General features: G+C 42.9%; 1 protein-coding gene across 19 annotated transcripts in view; it reads right to left on the bottom strand.

The window, feature by feature from the left end:
• The window catches only part of PAK5 (p21 (RAC1) activated kinase 5), a 188872-nt gene that overhangs the window by 149659 nt on the left and 21350 nt on the right, over nucleotides 1-17863 (bottom strand). For 2 of the 19 annotated variants that reach the window (XM_065589783.1, XM_065589785.1), the window contains exon 1: nucleotides 14128-14283. The exons of the other annotated variants lie outside the window; for them this stretch is intronic. The gene's annotated coding sequence lies outside the window, so the exon portion shown is untranslated. Of the gene's footprint in view, nucleotides 1-14127; nucleotides 14284-17863 lie in introns of those variants that run through there. 19 annotated transcript variants of the gene reach the window in all.

Raw genomic sequence — 17863 nt, 5'->3', positions numbered from 1 at the left:
ATTTCTCTGGTATCAAGGTAAATTGTGAAAAGATATTAAAGTACACTTACTAAGTAAATATGCTAGTGGCTAACTGTGTGCTGCGTGTACAATTTGTTTTCCAACACAACAGTAAAAAGATGGTTTTCTCGTGCTGCTTATTAATTTTTGAAGGTGTTGATTTCAAATGATAAGCTATGGGCTTAGAGATAAAAATAGCTAAAATCGTTAAAATTAGAACAATGGGCTGCTCTATTAATTTGTTTACAGAAGTCCCATTAACATTAGCGGGAATTCTGTACATGCAATGCATAGTTGACAAGTTGTATTCTGGAATTTTCATCTTCCTCTAAAGCATCAGAGATTGGCCATCGCTGGAGATTTGACACTGGACGTGGGTGGTGGACTAGTGCTCTGAGGTGATAGGGAGAAGCCAGTTTCTCGATGTCTGGTTGGTGTGTCTTGCTCACAGTCAAATAATCACCAGTTTTGGGGTCAGGGATGAATTTTCACTTAGGTCAGATTGTCTGGGATCTTAGGGCTTTTTCACCTTTCTCTGCAGCATAGGGTGTAGTTCACCGGCTGGGGTCACAGAATCATAGAATATCAGGGTTGGAAGTACCTCAGGAGGTCATCTAGTCCAATCCCCTGCTCAAAGCAGGACCAATCCCCAACTAAATCATCCCAGCCAGGGCTTTGTCAAGCCTGACCTTAAAAACTTCTCAGGAAGGAGATTCCACCACCTCCCTAGGTAATCTATTCCAGTGCTTCACCAACCTCCTAGTGAAAAAGTGTTTCCTAATATCCAACCTAGACCTCCCCCAGTGCAACTTGAGACCATTACTCCTTGTTCTGTCATCTGCCACCACTGAGAACAGTCTAGATCCATCCTAGGTCATCTGGGCATTTCTCACCTCAGCAATGGCCTGCTATTGCCGGAGCCTCAGGCATTGGTGGCACCTGGGTTTCTCCTGTTCACTGCCTGTGAGGCAGAGTTTAGTCTTCTGCGGACTGAAAAGCTTTGGTCTAATTAAAGTCTTTGGGCTCAAAATAGGGGTAAATGGGTGAAAATTAATGGCCTGTGATATAAAGGTGGTCAGACTAGAGATCTAATTATTCCTTCTGGCCTTAAACTCCATGACATTATGAAGAGACCCACAGTGAAGGACCAGAACTATCATTTATGGGCTAGAAACAATTGGAGCTGCCCTTGATCTTTACACGTGACTCCTGCTAATATCAGTAGGAGATCTACTATGGATTGAGGTCACTGCATGGCTCTTCCTCTAGTTACTCTGATATTCTTGGGCTATGCATCTCAGAGTTGAAAAGCTGACCATGGGTGGTTAGGCTTTGAGAATGAGAGGGGACATTTAACTCAGATCTTGGCCTACATTTAAGCACAGAATATAAATCCTACAAGCTTTTGTTCAAAATTGTGGGCCAAGTTCTGCTGGTTACGCCAATGTAACTCCGGCTTTATTTTTCCAAATGTAAAGAGTATCTTGTCTTAATGAGCTTTTTGCACACACACACACAAAATTACTGTGCACCATTAAATAACTAGTTTGAGGTCACCATTTTTCTTTGCCTACCCTATGTACTTAGGGGCAAAATTCACCTCAAGACCCTAGGAATCACTTTGATGAGGTCTTAAGTGATGCATAGGAACTTGGGTGTCCCTTGCCCTGGAGTGAATTTCACCCTTAAAAGCTAGATGGGCACAAACTAAAGCAAAAATAATTCCCTGGGCAGTTACAGTGGTGGTGAGTTCATTCATTTAATTTCTGTAACAACCAACTGGAGATCTTTAGCATAGGAAAGCAGGTGTGAATCATTGTGGAAGAGGGTGGAAGCTACCGATGCTAATACTAAAGGTCCTCAGATAATTCACAGTTTATAGCAACACTTGAAATGGTTCAGAATGTTCTAATTGAGCATTTGCTTTGTTTATATTTTTACTAGCAATATGAGTGTTTCTGCGTCACTCCTCCCTCTAAGCAACGTTTTGCAATTTCTAGCCGGAGTGTACACTTTGCAAGTTATCTAGATAGGTGCATTGTTCTATGTGTCTACAGCACAATGGGGTCCTGGTTCGTGACTAGGGCCCCTAGGCACTACCACAATACAGATAAATACTACTACTATGTAGTAGGAAGGGAAGAAATATTAGAGCAGGGATTTGAACATCTAACTAACACTGAATTTCAATGGGAGTTGCGGCCTAACTTCCTTAAGACTCTTTAAAACTACAGCCTAAAAATATCTGTTCACTTCTATTGATAGAGAATTAAAGTTTCAGCTGGTACATGACATCCCCAGAAGATGTATTTAAAATTTTGACAGTATTAATAAGTTATGAATTGGTGCTTTAATACTCTCATCGCAAAACAGAAAAGAAGGTGGCTCTGTATATGGCTTTCGTACTCAAGGTGCTTTTTACGAAGGTATTAAGAACGGGAAGTGCAACAACTCTCTAGGTGACCCGTAGTGGCTGATGTGTTCATTATGTCAACACTGAGAGCTCTTTGGTTTCTATGTCTTCATGAAATCATTCCAAGCCATTAATCCAAAGAACAGACAGGGGCAATGTCATCTTTCCCACTGCATAACTTGTCTCTGGCTCTTTGTCTCACCCCTGATCCAGAGAGTGAGATGACAGTAATCCCCATGCCCATTCATTCCATGCCCTCTCATCTGGGACTGCCAACAAAGCTGCCAATTGCAGAACTGAGTATTGTTACCCACTTGACTGAGCTCAGCAACTCACTTCACAAAGGCCACTTTACAGCCATCAGATAGTAACAACTTTCAATCACATTCAAAGCAGCAATAAGAGGCTTTGTATTCCACTACCTGTTCTGTGAGCCATCTAGTTCCCCAAGAACCTGTTTTATTGAGAAAAGGAATGTTGGTTTGGACCCTGGGCTACCTCCGACATGAAAAACCAGCCAACCAACCACAAAAATCTTGCCATGAGATCTTTAGCTTCAATACAGTACTCAGGACAGGCAAAACACCACAAATTAACATCCCACAGGAGAGTACCTGTAATATTCCTACATCTCAGAGCAGTGCACTTCAGCATTAATGCTGGGCATGAGACCAAGTCCTGATGCAAGACTGAGCCCCACAACCAGTGCTGGGAGAAACTGTATCTTTGTTTCACAAATTACTGTGAATGTTGTGGATTCAAGACTCACCAGGCAATGATTTGGCTTTCTGTAACAAAATATTTTTTTTATATTAAACAAGAAAAAGTTTCCAAGGAGTGACAGATCAGAACAGATGTGTAACCTGCTTACACAGTAAAAACAGTTACTTTAGCAGAAGCGCTGGCTGGAACACTAGCGGCCCAGGAACTTATAGGGAGCCGGAACATTCTATTCTATACAAGTTCTTATACCTCCCTCATCACTGTAGTATGTGAGCAGCGTCTGGCAGTTCATAAAGTGACATAACCTAACATCTTGTTTTTGGTTGGTCCCAGGATATTAAAGAGACAAGGAGAGTGAGGTAAAGACCTTTTCTTGGCCCAGCTTCTGATGGTAAAAGAGACAAGCTTTCGAGCTGCACAGAGCTCTTCATAGCTTCAAAGCCTGACAGTCTCACCAACAGAAGTTGGTTCAATAAAAGTTATTACCTCACCCACCTTGTCTCTCTAATAACTAACTTCTGTATGTGAGGTTCATGCTCTCCAGGGGAGAGTAGGAGAGGAGTGTTTTGGGGACTGTTTACAATACACGCTGTTATGAGTTTGAATTTGAGACTTCAAAGTCAAAAAAGTGTGCCTTACATTCCCTTTAAATTCAGATTCATATGGGCCATCCTCAAATCATCATTCAGTCTTTAATTGTGTCCCCGTGTTCCTCTCAGCAGTGATGCTGGTCTGGTGATCCTCTGCCCCATCCCCACTAGGGTTCAGTGGTTGCTAATGCTGGGATATAGCCCAATGTTTGCTTGGGGGCTCTTTAAACCAATGTGAAGGCAGCATGGAAACTTGTCTGGCATCTTACACTGGTTTAACATGCAGCCAATGTCTCAAATCACAGCACTTTTCAGCAAAAGGGAAGCTTCCGGCAAGAGGATCAAAAATGGCAGCTACATTTAAAGAGTTAATTTTCAAATACATTTCCTTTCCCAAAATGAAGGAGAAATGCGTCTTACCATTTAACCTTTCATGCCATTGGCCTGAGCAAAACAGATGCCATTTTCCTTTAGAGGCATACAATCTAACACAATGCTGCACAATATGCCGCCTCTGTTCTAGACATTTGCATTTCAAATGTGGAACAACTCCTCCACCTAATTATATTTAGAATTATGACTACTTGGTTTGCCTAAATATATTCTAAAGAGATGAGCCTCAGAAAACTGAATCTTTAATCTGGGACAAGTAGTGGAGGATCTGGTGAGATACAGTAGCTACTATCATTAACACATTAGCACCTAAATGTCTCTTCTCCTTCCACCACCCACTGCCATGATGAGCTCCATCTGATGATGTAGGAAGGAAGTAAACTAGAGCATTACTGATGGAAAACATGAATATATACAGATAAACTCTGACTGACAGGGCTAGGTTATGGGTAGCCTTTGCCCAGCATCAAGCATGGGCCAAGGGCCGGGAGCCAAATGAAATTAATGGGCAGCAGGTTTAAAACAAATAAAAGGACGTTCTTCTTCACACAGCGCACAGTCAACCTGTGGAACTCCTTGCCTGAGGAGGTTGTGAAGGCTAGGACTATAACAGGGTTTAAAAGAGAACTAGATAAATTCATGGAGGTTAAGTCCATGGATGGGTAAGGAATGGTGTCCTTAGCCTCTGTTTGTCAGAGGGTGGAGATGGATGGCAGGAGAGAGATCACTTGATCATTACCTGTTGGCTTAACTCCCTCTGGGGCACCTGGCATTGGCCACTGTCGGCAGACAGGATACTGGGCTGGATGGACCTTTGGTCTGACCCAGTGTGGCCATTCTTATGTTCTTATGTTTAATTACCAGGAAGAGGCCGGCTGGAACACCAGCAGATGAGAACTGAGAGACAAACCAGAGGGCAGGACCCAGAGCCATTTACCAAGAATCAGGCCAAGTCAGGATACCAAGAGGCCAGGATCAGCTGACAGGAACAGGTAAACACCAGACCAGCACTCCATGGCAGAATGAAGCCCAGTTGTACAATCAACTTCCTGGTTCCTCCTCTGACTTAAATAGGGGCTGCAGCCCAGTCAGAAGCCTTGGAGCTCTCCCAATCAGAGTGCAGGGGCCAGGTTTGTGCCTCGGTTGGGCTTCATAGGCCCAGGCCCAGCTGCTGTGTGTGAGCTGCCAGATGGAGGATTGGAGCGTGACGACTCCCACAGACCTGGGTTTGAGATCCATAGGGACTGACACAAAGATGTTTCTGCAGTCCTATGCCACAGGCATGGTAGAGGCGAAGAAAGACTTCTTGTCCTCTGCCATTGTGGTGGCTATATCCTGCCCTGAAATACCTATCCAGGCCCTAAATTAATTGATCAGCCTTGGCTGCTTCTGCACCACCTCAGAAGTCAGCTCAGCTCTGCCTGCGTGAGGAAATGGTAGCAAACTTCTCCCAGATCATCAGTTCACCCCTCCCCAGGATGCCCACTCTGAACAGCGGCAGCTACACCCAAGATGAAATGCACAGAACTCATCACGTTCATGGAGCAAGACATTCTGGAAGCACTGAAAGAAGGCCTGCATTTTGGGAAAGGAAACGTATTTGAAAATTACCTCTTTAAATGCGGCTGCCATGTTTGAGACTCTTGCCAAAAGCTTCCCCTTTGCTGACAAGTGCTGTGATTTGAGACATTGGCTGGGTATTGCAGGGTAGCCCTCTAACCACTGAACCATCCTTCCTGTTGATCCAGTGAGAGCACAACACCCCACTGCTCCACTCCCCATAGAATATTGGGTCCCATTCATGGTCTCTGTGTTAATTACAGCGACTCAGAAAACTTGCAATTAAAATGAAATTACAACAAAATAACTGAAGTTAATTTTTTTGAAAATTGAGCAGTTTCCCTTGCCAACCCCCTATTCTGACTCTAGCATTAATCCTCAGAACCCTCTATAGCAGGGGTCGGCAACCTTTCAGAAGCGCTGTGCCGAGTCTTCATTTATTCACTCTGATTTAAGGTTTTGCGTGCCAGTAATACATTTTAACATTTTTAAGAAGGTCTCTTTCTATAAGTCTCTAATATAGAACTAAACTATTGTTGTATGTAAAGTAAATAAGGTTTTTAAAATGTTTAAGAAGCTTCATTTAAAATTAAATTAAAATGCAGAGCCCCCCGGACCCGGGCAGCGTGAGTGCCACTGAAAATCAGCTCCCGTGCTGCCTTCGGAACGCGTGCCATAGGTTGCCTACCCCTGCTCTATAGCATTGGACCAAGATACCTCAGAGAGCATCTTGCTCTTTGTGACAATGGCCTCTATCAAAATCTATGCTCCTAAGGAACTATGAAGCTGACAACCTCAAGAGTGAATCTCCTGAAAGTGGGAGACTGGACTTTCCTAGCAAGAGTTAGAAGTCATTCCTGAAAGGGATCAGATTGACCACAATTCTCATTGCTTTTAGGATGACATGTAAAACTCACTTCCTACCTATCAAAGGATAGAAAGAAAGAAAGAAAGAAAGAAAGAAAGAAAGAAAGAAAGAAAGAAAGAAAGAACTAATTTTTAAAAACCTAATACTATACCCCTGACCACCTACAAGCAAATAGGAAGGAAAATTAGACCACTAGCCAATTGTGAATTAGATTATTATTTAGGATGAAAGTTAGAAAGTGCAGTGATGGGCACTGTTATAAGAATCAAGACACAGATTAGGCAGCTATTCTCCATAAGAAATGTTAAAGATGTATCTTGAAACGCTCATTTTTCTGAAGTTGCAATTTCTCTTCATTTGCTACTTGGAGCAAAATCACTACTCAAAAAGCTTAGTGATATTAAAGTGGATGGAGATATGTCCATGTGGAAGATATATTTATGAATACACAAAATGTTAAGTAAAACAAGACGGAAAAGTTAATCTGATGAATGTTTCTTGGTTTAGCTCCTTTATTCTATTTCTTCTCTTTATGCATTTCATAGTGTATACCAATATGTACATCCTGCTGAAATGAAAAGTGGGATAAGAAATACATCAGTATTGTAAGTCCTCAGTGCAATCAACACCAGTGATTAAACCAAGACTCCATTAAAGCAGATCTCCCAGCTGTCTCACAATAATTCACTCTAGCATAAAAAATGAACTTTGTTTTTAAAATAGCATCTCTAACTGTCCATCAATGTCCTGCCGTGAATGCAGGGGACTGGACTAGATGACCTCTCGAGGTCCCTTCCAGTCCTATGATTCTATGTCACAAAAAACTTTCCCTGCCCTTTATGTGTACCAAAGTCTCGCACTATATATTGAGGTTCCATTTATAAAGGGTTAATTAAGATTAATAGATGTTATCAGCATGTTACAGATATGAGTAGAAAAGTTAAGTCACATCAGTAGAGGCGGTTATAGATATTTATAAACTACAGTTATAAGTGACACGTTGATCTGTTGGACTCAATTACTATTTACAACTTCTATAAACTATTGATAAAAATGTACCCTTCATATAAAGTTTCAGCATGTCTCTATATACGGTTACACCTGATAGATTTACCTATGTGAGATTTCTGCTACCTATGAAATATCTTCCCATATCCCATAAATATTTCTGAACATCAGCTGAGGAATTTAGAATGTGGCACTTGGGAGGGGTAATATGGCTAAATAAATGCCATCCTTGAATGGTTTTTGATCAAAGAACCATCTAAATGACCAAAATTAAATAAATATGTTGCCTTAGTTTGGTCTCAGTTTCCATTGCCAAAAATAAGCCAGCTAGAAAATGATAGAATGCAAAGGGAAAGCTGCATGAGCCGTGTAGCTCTTCATTATTTTTACTACGAACTCCAATATGTATTTTCAGTGCTCACGGCAGGGTGTTTACAGCAGTGGGTGGATAATATACAGAGTAGCTGGGATTGCAGAACTCTGTGCACAGGTACACTACAAGGCAATTTTATTCATTACTCGTTTTGCTTCTATCTGCAGGTAGGCGATGCAGCCCCAGTATGATCCTTCAGTACTGCAAATACAGTTGTATTCATAATGTCCTATGTGCCTTTGTGCCAATTACATTGGCTATTTGGGCTCAATTGCTACAGTAATCAACATGACAATTTTTCACCAGTCAATTTCAATGAACTTCATTATCATGCATCTATTCTCCCATTGTCTCATCTTCCCAGAATGCCGTGTTTTCTGGCATTTCTTTCCTTACCTAGGATCTCACAATGCACCATAATGCCACAATTATGCTCCTTATTAGAGGATTATTGCATTCGATATTTAGAGAACGGCCTGTTCTACAGTGCAGCTTATCAGGGAAGGTGACGTTATTTTCATTACACTGAACAGTCCCTTTAGAGCAATCATAGTTAATCCTACTTCAAAAACCATGGCAGTAAGCTATGGGGAGGAGACAGAGGGCAGAAGAAATCAGAAATATAGTTCCTTTCCCTTCAGGCATGGACTGGCAGGCACCTTCAGACCTTGGGACCTTATTGGGATTCAGCTGATTGGTTGTTTCTTTTTCTTCAGGGTCCTATATTACATCAAGGTCTATGATGAGGAGGGATTTGCTGACATGGGGTTGCACTGGGGAGAGCAGGGTTTTAATGGCAAGGGAGGTGTGGGAGTTGGGGAGAGGGGAGTGAGTTTATACAAAAGAAACCCAGGAAGAATAGATGCTTACTTAGAAAAAAATAAAAATACAAAAGGTTAAACTGCAGGGAGAGGGCGAAACTCATGGAATCTGAAACCGCTGGGAATGTTTCAGGAAACCAAGACGTGGGCAAACTGCTTCTCCTTTTAAAATGGAAAAATAAGCAACCACTCCCCTTGCAGTGACCATTTCCTCTCAGTCTTTTTTCTTTCCAAAATGAAGTTGCATCCCACCCCCTTCCTCTACTAGTTGGTTAGCCCTGATTTTGCAAGCACACACATGCTTAATTGTTCGAAGGGGAGTAATCCCGCTGAGTTCCATGGCACTCCTTAGATGTCTAGAGTCAAGCACATACAGAAATATTGGCAGAATTGGAGCCTTAGAATGGACGTTTTTGCGGGAGGGTAGGAATCTGGTACTCATAAATCATTGTAAAGCACCAATTACACTGTTGGTAATGACTGACAATATTGTTATGGCCTGGGCATAACCATCACCCTTCATTTAAGAGAGTTGTTAGAAACAGTTAAACTCCTTTATGGCACCAGGTAGCCGAAACAATAGCAGCCTTCACCTCAAACACAGGCACATGTCACCACCCAAACCAAATATATGGAGATATACCTATCTCATAGAACTGGAAGGGACCCCGAAAGATCATCGAGTCCAGCCCCCTGCCTCCACTAGCAGGACCCAGTACTGATTTTGCCCCAGATCCCTATGGCCCCCTCAAGGATTGAACCTTGAACCAAAGGCACCTACAAGGCATATGTGGGAGGAAGGGTTTCACTGGCTATTGTTTTGTTCACAAAACAAAGAGAAGCAGGGATAGAAAAGCCACAAAACAAGGGATAGAAAAGCCAAAGACAGTCAGAGCTAGCACTGGGAACCTGACTCAGAGAAAAGACTAGAGAGCTTTTGGGCAGAGTGTCATCTGGAAAGGGACATGGAACTGTTGGCAAAGACATTCTCTCCTGTTTGATTCCTCCTGTGCTCAGGGAAAGAGGCCTTTGTACAGTGCTTGTATTGTTTACAGGATCGCATCAAAGAAACACCTGACTCCATCATCAATTTCTCCTCTTAATGGAAACAACCCACAACACCATGAATTTGGCTAACTGGTTGGGTTCAAAAGGAGACAATATTAATATTCTTAGCCCAGGTTCAGTTCCTGCCTTTATAAATGCATTGACTGAATTACAATATTGCAGTTTTCACCATTTTTGCATGAGCCTCATAGAAGCTTCGAAAAAGTTAGGAAATCAAAAAGTTAAGGATGCCCGTAGAACCTTAAGTTTGCCCCTGTGTCAACATGCATAACAATACAAACTTTAATGAAGTGGTCACATTCTAGATTTTCCTACAGGATCCCTGCCTCATTTAGGCATGCCTCATGAGGCCTCTTCTCAATATTTATTCATTATGTTCCTACTCCTCTGGACTTCTGCCTCATTCACTACACAATCCTGCCTCATTCACCATCCAACCTGCGCACGAAAGGAAACAAGGGTCTTGCTGAAATAAAAACAGTAAGTGATCATGTAATCAGAGAGACACATGCATACGGACAAGGGGACTGAATGAAGGATGCAACGGCATCCTTAAACTTTGTCATTTTCTGTCCTCAAGAGTGTCCTGCTTTGCAGCCTTATAATCTTTTAACTGTTTTGAACAGAGTTCTGTATGTAAAGATATATTATTTTTTCTTTACTTGTGCAGTCTCTCTCTCACACACACACACACACACACACACACACACACACACACACACACACACACACACACACACACACACGAAAACTCTTCATCTGCTGTGTGTTGTCCAATTAACCCCTGTAGGAATACAGAAGGCATTTATCAAATCCCTGCCTAGCACACAGCCTCTGTCCCTTAAAATGTAGCACACGCAGAGTCCCGATGCCTTATCACGTTATAAGTGGCTTCTTTTCTCGCCTATTCACAGAACATGTGCTTCCAAAGCTGGCTTTTGTTGGCATAGATTCCATCAAAATGCCTTTCGGAGTACATATTGTACTGCTAGGAAAGCCATAATGGCAGATAAATAACATTCTTAAAGACAAGACAAATCATCTCAATCTTTAAACTTTGCTCTTTCCTTGCCACAAACTTTTTGATTTTTAGCCTTAAAAAGGCAAAACCTTGGCCAGGATTCAGCAAGGTATTAAGCACACGCCCAAGGCGAAACACACAATTAGTCCCATTGACTGAAATGGGATGACTTGTGTGCCTAATGGAGGCAAGTGCTTAAACACATTGTTGAATCCGTGCCCTAGTTGCTCCCTGGACTGAGATATGGGTCCATACACATATTGGCAGCTCTTGCTTCGATACTCCATCATACCACGTAGCTCTTATATAGCACTTTTCGTCAGTAGCTCTTAAAACACTTAGAACAAGTCAGTTTCATGATCCCCATTTTACAGATGGGGAAAACTGAGGCACAGAGCAGGGTAGCAACTTGCCCAAGATTACCCAGCCAACCAGTGGCAGAGCTGGGAAACAGAACCCAGGTTTTCTGAGAGCCACACCACGGCTCTATCCACTAGACCATTACCACCTAGCTTTCAAGTGAACATACATTTGTGGGTGTGGCTATAGCTCATCTGAAATTGTTTATAGCTGACTTGGACTTTAGGGTAGTTCTTCTGGATTTATACTAGTGAAACTGAGATCAGAATCTGGCTCTTCATTTCTATTCTGCACTTATATGTTTTGTGTGTCCCCGAATTATTTTTATTTCCTTCTGCTGTTTTCTCCATCTCTACACCATATAATATTGAGTACTATATTCCTGCTGTGCCCTCAACAGTCTATTACAGAGGACTAGAATGATTTCCTCCAGCCTTGAAGAACTCTGTTTACGCATTATTGAGTTTTGTTTGCTTTCTTTTTATTATTACTTCTATTCATTCAGCCAAGAGTTTTAGTGTTTTAGTCACAATAGCACCACATCATTCTAAAAATGTGTTTGGCAGCACATGGCTATCCCATTTGGGGTATATTCTACTCTGGGTGGGATTCAGAAGGGGGATTTGGCCACCTGAGTCCTACCTCCCAGGAGAATGCAGTAACCACTGTGCTATGAGGCATTTTTGAGGGGAAGGGGTTGTTCTCAATCTCTTCTGGTGAAGCTGTTCCACTGTGTATAAATAAAGAGTCATTGGAGCAAGGGGACTCGAATCAGGGTCTCTCACAACCCAGGAGTATGCCCTAACCACTGGACTCTAGAGACCTTCTCACTAGCCTAATGAATATTTGATTACACTGCTCTACAGCCAAAATGCTTCTGAAATAAATGTAGTCAAACTTTACTAATTCTGGGTCACTGAGAACGAAAATGATGCTTAAAATTGTTGATTGGCTCTAGTTTTCAAGATATGCTATTGGGTCAGTATATACGACCCTTGACTTGGGAATGGCGGAGGATAAGTGAGTTATAAAGGGAAGGGATCTCAATTTAAACCAGAAATGACTAAAATACATCTTTGACTGGAACTCTGAATAAATCTATGACTGGGTTTGGACAGTACTTGCTTTTTAGGCAAAACAATGAATGATGCAATCTGAAGCTGGTATTGTGTCATACATGATATGAATTGCATCATGTTATTCCTAGAAGTCATGGATGATGCAATCATAACGAAGCTTACATCACTCTGCTGAACAAATTGCCCTATATCAGCTCTAGAAATCATACAGTGTCGTGCTCTCTTATTTGTTAGTGTTTGATTTTGCAAAGGGACATATTTCTGTTTAGCCAAAGTGAGCAGAGATGCCTCGTACTTGTGTGAACAGTGCAGATAACTTCTGCTATGTTTGTGGTGAAGTGACTTTTGAACCTCAAATTGTTCTGGTAGCCATTTTCTGAATCCTTTGCCATTTATCATCCTTTTCGAAATGTGATGCTCAAGAAAGAGATCTTGGAGTCATTGTGGATAGTCTCTGAAAGCATCTACTCAATGTGCAGCAGCAGTTAAAAAAAGCTAACAGAATGTTAGGAACCATTAGGAAAGGGATAGATAATAAGACAGAAAATATCATAATGCCTCTATAAATCCATGGTACTCCCACATCTTGAATACTGCATGCAGACCTGGTCGCCCCATCTCAAAAAAGATATATTGGAATTGGAAAGGGTACAGAAAAGGGCAACAAAACTTATTAGGGGGTATGGAACAGCTTTCATATGAGCAGAGATTAATAAGACTCAGACTTTTCAGCTTGGAAAAGAGACGACTAAGGGGGAATATGACTGAGGTCTATAAAATCATGACTGGTGTGGAGAAAGTAAATAAGAAAATGTTATTTACTCCTTCTTATAACACAAAAACTAGGGGTCACCAACAGCGGTGCAAGTACAATCCATTTCTTACCGGTACAGGGAGAGGGGCACCAGCTAAGGGGGGGGGCACGTGCCTTCCACATGTGACCCTCCATGTGACTCCTCCCCACCCTGCCCCCAGCCTGGGGCCCCCAGGCTCTCCCTGTCCCCTCCCCATGATCCATCCTATCCATCCATCCCTGGGGAGGGGGAGGGACTCTGTCCTCCTCCTGCTGCGTCAGAGACTTCAGAACAGCAGTGGGGAAAGGAGCAGAACATGGGGCCGCTGGGCAGCCCCACGCCGCCAGCTCCTCTGGTAGATGTACCACCCCCAGCCCCACCCCATGCCCTTCCACAGAGCTGCATCTTCTCCATCTGTACAACAGCAGCTCCCCCTCCCCTGCGAAGATAGGGCTGGGGGGAGGAGGGGGTTGGGGGCAGTACAGCCGCCGGAGAACCTGTCAGTGTTCTGCTCCTGTCCCCGCTGTCCCTCCCAGTGGGGAAAGGAGCAGAAAGCCAGCAGCTCCTCTGGTGACTGTACCAGCCCTCTCTCCCCACCAGCCTTGTCCTCTGGTCAGGCTGCTGCAGTACAGACAGAGGAGACGCAGTTCCATGGAAGGGCAGGGGGTGGGGGCGGTACAGCCACCGGAGGAGCTGTCAATGTGGGGCCACCGGCTCCTCCTGTATCTTTCCGGTACGCCGTACCGTTTCTAAATATCTTGCAGGTACAGCATATCGTACCATACCACCCTACTTGCACTGCTGGTCACCAAATGAAATTAATAGGCATCTGGTTTAAAACAAACAAAAGGAAGTATTTCTTCACACAATGCACAGTCAACCTGTGGAACTCCTTGCCAGAGGATGTTGTGAAGGCCAAGACTAACAGGGTTCAAAAAAGAACTAGATAAATTCATGGGATGGGCAGGGAGGCTAAAACATGCTCTGAAGTGTCCCTAGCCTCTGCTTGCCAGGAGCAGGGAATGGGCGACAGGGAATGGATCACTTGATGATTACCTGTTCTGCTCATTCCGTCTGGGACACACGGCATTGGCCACTGTTGAAAGACAGAATATTGGGCTAGATTGACCAGTGGTTTGACCCAGTATGGCCGTTCTTATGTTCTTACGGAAGGTGCTCAGACACCACAGTGATGAGCATGGTATAAAGAACCTGAAGAGAAGAGAAGAGAGTGATGCCTGCAATATGGTGTGACGGGTTGCCCTTTCCTTCTGGGGTGCCACCTGATGTACTGGGGTACCACTGAGCCCGCCTGTTCCCCCAGCCTGGCCTCCCTCACCCTGTCCTGCTAAGCCAGGCCCTCAAGCCTCCTCTAGCACACACACGGGTAGGGCACACCCAGCTACAGAAATACACAGCTGCTGAAATCAGTACTGCATGGGAAGGCTTTCAGCTAAGGAATTGCCCAGCATTCAAGTGCACTCCCCCTCTGGAGAGTAAACCCAAAATTGTATTGTCTTGCGCTGCACAGTGAACTGTACAGCATAAGTTAATTGATATTCGCCCTCTCCCTCAACATGGAGAGAGATATGCACAGCTTCCCTGCCCCCATCCCACCCCCCGTTATGAATTACACAAACTGGGTTTAAAACGAAATAAGTTTATTAAGTACAAGAGTAGATTTAAAGTTATTATAAGGGATATCAAACAGATCAAAGCAGATTACCTTAGTAAATTAACAAAACCTGCAAACTGAGCTTAACACACCAGATATGTAGGATATAAATTAACAAATTCTCACCCTGAGTGATAAACTGGCTGGCAGATTCTTAAGGCAAAAGTCGCCTTGGCTTTCCCAGGTTTTCATACACAGGCTAAAGATCCTTCTAGCCTGGGACCATCACTTCCCACAGTTCAGTCCTTGTCCCTCAGGTGTTTCCAGGTGTGTGGCTGCAGGGAGAGTGAGGTCCCCCAATGATGTCATTGTCCCCCTTTTGTATCTTCCTGCTCGTTTGATGTGACCTGGGTCACACAGTTCCCATTGTGTAGTGCTATCTCTGAGAGGTTTCTATTGTACACAGTTCCTGGGGTAATCCTTGTGCTTGTGTGCATTTCCTCAATAAGTCATTAACATTGTTTGGCTTTTTTACTGTTGTATCTGAAAGGCTGCTTGTGGGTGTTTTCAACCTCACAACATGTTTCAGTAACACATATATAGCCAAAATTCATAACTTCACAAACCACAATAACAGATACAATCCAACAAGATATTAATGTCTAGCAGATCAAGACTTTTAGAATGATACCTCACAAGACATACTTTGTACAAAACATATCCTAATTAAATGACAGTGGTGAATATTGGGGTTTCAGGGTGTCACATATGTCTTAAACATTGCACTGGAAGTTTAATTCCTTGGCTCCTGAGGCAAGAGACAGTCTGGATCAATTACACCGAAATGACTCTTTTGTGAGTAGTCAGCTTGGGAAAACTATTACTCAAGGATGCTTACTTCATGTAAACTCATCTTGCATCACTTCAGGTGCTTCTGAGGCCTTGTCTACACTGTCGGGGTAGGTCGACCTAAGTTACGCTACTCCAGCTACGTGAATAGCGTAACTGGAGTCAACATAGCTTAGGTTGATTAGGTTGTCTACACCGCACTGCGCTGAGGGGAGATGCTCTCCCATTGACTTATCTTACTCTTCTCGTTCCGGTGGAATACCGGAGTCGACCAGAGAGTGCTCTGAGGTCGATTTAGCGGGTCTTCACTAGTCCTACTAAATCGACCCCCGCTGCATCAATTGCAGCAGCGTCGATCCCCGGTAAGTGTAGATATGACCTGAGTAGGCAAAGGCATACTTCACTATGTGGTTAAGTTCTTATAGTAGGAAAAGAATGATGAGTCAATAGCATTCTGAAAGGGTTCAGTATTTGTGTTAGTTATAGAGTCGGAATCTGGTGTTTACTTTCCCTTTGCCCACTTTACACATCTTGTCTCAAAACTTCTTCCAGGAAGTAAGAGAAGCTTTGATGTTTTTCGGTAATTTGGAGATCAACTTGTTTTGCAAGCAAAGTTGTGCAAATATTGGATTTTTCAATTCACTGGGAATTCTAAGAAACAAAATAAAAATTGTTTGGGTCAAAAAAAAAATGTCAACAAAATCAAAACATTCCATTTAGAGTTCAGCCATTTGAAAGTGGTTTTGGTGTTTGTTTTTTTTTTAAAGTAAAATTAAAGGAAACTTTGGGGGAAAAAAAGACTCAAGCTTTGAACCAAAAAATTGAAACATTTCATTTAAAAAATGTTGAAATAAAATTTTGATGTTTTGGGGAATATTTTTGTGTCTTTTTTTCAAGTGAAACAATTCAGGGAAACCAACATGAATTGAAGAAAAGTTTTGGTGTTGCTGAATCTGCATTTTTCAGCAAAAAAAAAGTTTGTCTGAAAAATTTCACCAACCTCAAGTTGTAAAGTTGTATGAACCATTCACACGGACAGCATAATGCTACACCCCAAAGGGGAGTTACCTGTGGGAGGGCATGCTGACTAAACACCATCTCTCTGGAGGGTTCTGCCAGCGATTAGAAGAGATGCTTTAAAATGTGCCAGAGGCTCCATTGGTGAGGCTACGTTGTACACATGCTGAACTAGAGCGTCCTTCAGCTGGCCTAGCCATGGACCTCCCCTGGCCAGCACTACTCACACTTTGGGTAGTGCTGGTTCCCTGAAGAGTCCCAGGAGTGAGAAGGTTGCATTTGCTTGCACCTCAATGGCCCACCTTTCAAAAGCAGAGCACCAAGGCCCCAGCAGAAGGTAAATGCCTAAAGGTGGGTATCCGAAGCTTGACCTGCTTTTGAAAGTGTCAGCCTCTGTGTTACAATTTACCCATCTGTCAATATACTGACTGGGCCAGATCCTCAGCTGATGAAAATGGATGCAACTCTACTGCCTTCAGTGAAGCTACGGCAACAGAGGATCTGGCCACCTACCTCACAGGGAAATTGGGAGCAATAATGTTTTCAACCTTTGGAAGAGGAAAAGCAAGCATTGCTATTTCTGTATTCACACTCTTCCTTCTATGGCCACATTTTCTTAGCGGTTCTTTTTTTCTAAACTGCCAGAATTTTTCAGCTGCTCCCAAACAGCTCACCACAATGGTTTCTGCTTCCGTCATCATGATCTCATAGCAAATCCTCCCAATGGCACCACCCCATTTCCCAAGCATTGGTCATATTCAAATAATCTCATCTAAGGACTAACAACCGGCTTTACACATCAATCTGGATTATTTGGAATCCCTTTTTCAGTTGGCTGCACTGTATCAAAGGGTACTCTGTCTACTCCAAATCCCTTTGTAAAACTAATTTGAATTGTTAACCAGCCCAACAGAGTTAGAATTTGAATCATTACTTCCTAGTCTGCTTTTCTACTATGAGGCACTGCGTAATAAACCATTCTTTTACAAAGATCAAAGACCCATTCCCTTCCAAAATCATAGACCTTGACATTTTACAACCTGTCCAATTACCCCGTTAAAAGATTTTTAAGGTGCCCAACCCTACTGTCTTCCCTCTGGCCTAACTCCCATCGTCTTCAGGGGGATATGAGCTGAATAGGAGGAAGAGATGAACAACGATTCTAGAGAACATCGGATGACAAATACAGCAAATTCTCACTTCACTAAACCTCAGACCGGCTAATTGTGATAAAGGACCCTGCCGTCTCACCACATTCAGCAGCAAAGATTTACTAGCTGAGAGCTGTAGTGAGGTCTCTCATTTCTAAAA

Source organism: Chrysemys picta, chromosome 3 (genome assembly GCF_011386835.1).
Source record: "Chrysemys picta bellii isolate R12L10 chromosome 3, ASM1138683v2, whole genome shotgun sequence".
Classification (NCBI taxonomy): Eukaryota; Metazoa; Chordata; order Testudines; family Emydidae; genus Chrysemys; species Chrysemys picta.
This window is presented reverse-complemented; position numbering and strand designations above follow the sequence as displayed.